A 5,656-nucleotide genomic window follows, 5' to 3' on the forward strand; every position below is an offset into this window, starting at 1 on the left:
GTACTTTGCAAGAAATCTTTGCTTGAACAACTCCTAAGGAACATTGTCCGGTGTGAGATGTAATTATTTTTTGATATTTCCCCACAAAATTTCAGGACTTCCTTTTAGCTGGAATATAGAAATATTTGTCTTGGAGGTAGACGCAAATTCATTTAGCGCGAAACAACTTGTCATACCTTCTAACCATGCCTTAGCATTTTCTTCGGTTTACCCTCCTGAAAACTCTGGGAGCTTAATCTTTTGCATCTCTCTAGAGATATCCTCATGACATTGTTTATGATCTGATCCCCCAGATTCTTATAGGTTCCATTCCTTAGAATGAGGTTGTTCTTCCTTGGTATTGGCTATTGTGGGCCCTTTTAGTGCTTCCATGATTGTTTCTAGTGAGCGTATTATAATGGATAGCTTAGGTGCTAGAGAAATGGTGTTGGCGACAACACTGGTACTGGTGAGGATGGTGGCGACAGTTGCAATGGTGATGGTGCTACTACCGATCTTCCTTGATGTCAACGTGTCTCTACCATCGCAGTTTTGTTGTGTTCACATAGAATGATTAAGAGCATTTAATGTGAAAACTTAGTTAAGACACTGTCAAATTATAATTGCAAGTACCTATGGGTTATAATTTTTCTACCATTATTACCTGCAAGCAGGCGTTATTGATATTGAGGTCAAAAAGGGTGGTATCACTACCTCATTTTCCTAAATTGAAAAATAATCTTCTCGATTCATAACTTGGTTTATGCCTAGGGTCATAAACATTTCTTAATTCATTAATTAGTCCTATTCTAAACTATACTAATTACTTAACATTAACTAATTAATCTAATTCCACACCTTATTATAATTTAATTAAATTAACCAATCCTTATTGATTTACCTCATAATCATCCAAAAATAATATCACCAGTAAAATGTGTCTATCCATTTGAATGATTAATATTATACCTATTAAAAAAGTACCACTCAACAAATGTACCATAATTGTTTTCCTAAACCTTGAACTAACATATTATTTTGTAGTTATTATTCAATAAATTTAAATGGTTAAAAATATTATAACTATTTTTAATTAATTTCCCTCATTACAATTTTCTTATCTTCTTATCAAATTAAACAATTTTCTAAAAACAATTATATCATATAAAATCTAACCATCCATAATGAATGATTAACTGTTATAACCACTCTAATACTTTAATTGCAATCCATCCCTATAAAATAAAATTTAATCATTTCTCAATAAATATTTTCTTAATTTTCTAATACAAAATTTATTAATACAATCTTAACGTAATTGTTTCATATATTTCAGTTCATAGAATTATTTAATGTTAATGTTAACAATGTATTCCTTTTTCAGATTCATTCGTGGGAATAAACTATGGATGCACGATTAACCCCATTTTGAATCTGATTCGATAACCTTCCTTAACCCGTTATATATATATATATATATATATATATATATATATATATTAGTTTTGTTGTATTTGGATTAATATAATAGTTTTTCTCTATTTGAAATAATTTTAAAATGATCGTGGCTATGCACATTGGGTTTTCAGGTTTTCATATTATTTTGTATAGGTAACACTAATAAAAATCATGTTACTGAACTGAGACTTCTGTGATCCATATCAATTTTATTGAAGAATCTTCGGCGAAAATCACATAGAAAAACTTATGTTTCGAACCATTCAGTGAACCACACTGGATGGTTCGAAACGCGTCGACATAAGTTTTTCTATGTGATTTTTGCCGAAGATTCTTCAATAAAAATTCATGTTGTTGACCACAACCCACATGTTTCCAGATGTTGTTTAACCTCGACTTAATAAATAGTTTTGCAAAGATATGTGTGAGATTTTATTGTACTATAAGATATTATTTTTTTCAATAATATTTATTATTATTATTATAATTATTTTAAAATAAAATATAAATTTTTAAAAAAATATTTATTATTATTATTATCATAATTATTTTAAAATGGATTTTAGTATTTTATTTTTTATGAAATACATATGATAATTGTATCTCTTTAATTCCCATCATCTGATAATTTAATTACTTGACTCTTAATTACTAAATTATTAATCCGTATGTGATTCATAGATGCTGGATATTTCATTAGCAAATAAGAAATGTCCATATGGTAATCAAAATCATCGCTATTAACATTCAACATATTAACATTTACCATTTCATAAAATATAATATAATTCATACATTTTAATAATTAAATTTACAATCAATCTATTATTCCATACAATGAACGAACTAGAAAATTTAACCAATTTTATATTTAATACATTCAAATAATTAAAATTTAATTGAATTTATAATTAATCTAATATTTCGCATAATCAATGAATGAGCATGTGGACAAATTCGTTTTAACATAAATATAAAGAGATGTAAAGTGCGTACTTTTCCCAAACTAAAGGAATAATATTAATTCACTATGAACCAGTAATCTAAAGTATCATATCATAAGATACCTTCCAAAATGTTTTGTTCCATCTTAACAACAATATTATATTAATAAGGATATTATATTATTAACATTACTCCTCCACTAACATCACCATTTAATATATCACAGCAGGTCGACGACCATTTTATTCTCCACGGTAGTCATCGGAAATTTGGAAATAAGTTTTATTGAAAGAAATGATAGCCTGCATCAAAATAAAAGGGTACCACCATATCACCTTTGTAAGGCATTGAAAACTTAATTGTGCTCAATAAGATGATTTCTTTTATTTCCTTATCAATACACCATCAATTATCAAGTTCCTTCTCATAGTTCTGGTTTGTGTGAACAGAAGGAATATGGGACACCCGAAATCTATGACTAACTCACACTAACAATATGTGATTTATATAAACTGAAATATTTACATCTTTCACGGTAATTGTTAAAATTATGACTCTAAATAATTCTTACTCTCTCTTTCTTTTTTTTTTTTTCAAAAGGTGGAAAAACCTATCAAACTCAGTTTGTCAAACCAACAGTGAGGACAGCCATCTCTGGCTGCTATCTGCGAATGTCAGTTGACACATCACTGTTATCAAGGAAAACCACGCCACCTGAAATAACCCGCTGGTGGTCCGTAAGGGAGCAGGCTTTCACTCCTGCCAGATGCCTCTGGGTCTTGGGCCGTTAACCTGTTTCCTTACGTCCGAGGAAGACGAGCTCTTAGCCAAGCAGAAGCAGTTTTAGGGCATACTCCAGACCCAGACTCTAAATAACTTATTAATGGTACTAACATTAATTATAATTTTTTTTTAAATTTAAATATATTATTATTCTTATATTTAAGATTTTTATGATTTATATTGTAAATAATTGTTTTTCGGAATAATAACAACATTAAAATTTGGTGGTCGTTTCGAACCAATATTATTATTATTATTATGTTACAAATAACATTAATGTACCTTATACCTGTGTGATTTATATGAAAATTAATCAACTAGCATGTCTTTTTGTTTATGGTGACATGTGACTACGCCAAGTGGTCTTCTAATGTTGGTACATATTTAACCATAGCGCATGGCTCCCATGTGGTTTCTTCCTTGAAGGGTCGTGTTCTACACTGGGTGATCCAACGATGATCCCAAATTAAGGTTTAACTTAGAGAGGTAGTGTGCTCGATTCATAGTCACTTCTCATTTTGTCGTTAACCTGACTGTCACTTCTCTCATAGAGGGTTTTTCTTTGGCCTTTGACCATGGTTTTACCCCTCAACTCATCAGATATTCCTTATAGCCCTTAGCTCATCAAATATTCCTTCTAGCCCTTAGCGCCATTCATTGTACTCGAAGTGGGAGGACTGGAATGCCGATTCCATGCTAGTTAACAGATAACCTACAACACAAATTATTTAATTTTACAATCTCTTACTAAGTTGCCTTCATTCAAAGTAGTTTCTTCAACTACTTTTGCTTGTATGATCTCTACAGAGGGTTGGAATTTTGGTGCTATGTTCACGATGCCAGCGAGATTCCAAGGGTTATTTCTTCAAATCTCAATATTCCTTAGTTGGCTCCCTTTTCACTTGAGAGTTTAAATTGACTTTATGTATGGCTCGACATGGAAAATCAGTCAAGCCCCCTCCATGAGGCAGCAAAATCTGAAAATGCAGCACGTATTTTAAAACCTCCAGAGAAAAAAAGTAACGCTTGCATCAAGGATGATAAGGGTCGAACCCAATATGTATTAGCGGCTTACAAAGAACAATGAATAACTTTCAGTGTTTCATGGCCGCAAATCTTATTTAGTGGAATTGGAATGCAACTAATGTACTCAATTCACTAATCAAAAGAAAAAGAGTTACCAACTTAATGAGAATTGTATCAAATTTTCATTTTTTAGAGGTTGCAAAAAATCATCTAATTTTGAAAAATGTTAATGCATAATCAATTTTTATATTTTTGGAGCATATTTTTGACAGTTTAAATTTTCTTATGTATTAAGTATGTATATATTTTTATAAATGTTAGCCATTTTCATGCCAATTTTGAAAAGTGTTGATGCAACATCAATCGCCCCCCGCCGCCCCCTTTTAACTTATTTTTGACATTTAAACTTTTATATATATTAAGTATGGATAATTTTTCCAAAAAGTTGGCTATTTTCATGAGCATTTTGAAAAGGGTTGACGCAACGTCAACCTTTTTTTTCAAGGGCATACTTTTGATAGTTTAAATTTTCTTGCGTCCTAAGACTGCACATCTTTTAAAATGTTACTTATTTAACCATTTTTCAAGTCTCCTTATTCATATTCTTGTTTTTCGTCCTAAAATGTATGTTCTTTAAGGATTTTTCAAGCTTGTATTTCTTTTTCTTCGCAATGCTTTTTATAATGAAATTTTTTATTTTTTTGAAAAGTTTAAAATAAATATTAAAATTAATATTTTGAAGCCATGATTTTTTATATATTTATTTATCATTAAGTAATACTTCAATACATATAAAATACTTGTCACTTAAAAAATAACACACATTTTGCATATAGAAATAATTAAAAAAATAGGTATTCCACACCTTTTTGCTAAAAATGACATGTTAAATAAATGATTTTTATGAAAAAATTGAATAAAAAATCAAAATATTAAATTTTATGAAATTTATATTTAAAGATAATAACATTGGAAGGTTTTTTTTTTCCAAAAATAATGATTCAAATAAAATTTTGAGTAAAATTAACAAAAAAAATTGTTTTAAAAAAATTAAAGGAGGCTTAAAAAAATGAACAATGTAAAAAATAAAAAAGTAGTTGTAAAAAAAATATTTGGAAAAAAAAATTATAACAAAAGAGAGAAAAACAATAAAAAAAAAATCTGGGAAAAAAAAATATTTAGAAAAAAATAAAGGAAAACAAATTAAAACATTATTAGTATGCTAAAATCTAAATTTATTTTTCAAAAATAAGAAAACATTATCCAAGGTTGATCTTTCCCTTGTCCTTACCAACAGTATTGCCTCGACTGCTTATTCTTGCACGAAAATTGTGAGCTCCTCCATCAATCTGAAGTTTGGTTACAACCTCCTTCAGGAGTCCTGCAATTAACTCTTTGACTTTGGAGAATACACTACCATTAACCAGCTCTGAATTAGCACTGAGGACGTTTGTCTCCCTCGTTA

The sequence above is a fragment of the Pinus tabuliformis genome, chromosome 4_1 (assembly GCF_031772625.1).
Source record: "Pinus tabuliformis cultivar Carrire ecotype Pingquan chromosome 4_1, CPIR1, whole genome shotgun sequence".
NCBI classification, from domain to species: Eukaryota; Viridiplantae; Streptophyta; class Pinopsida; order Pinales; family Pinaceae; genus Pinus; species Pinus tabuliformis.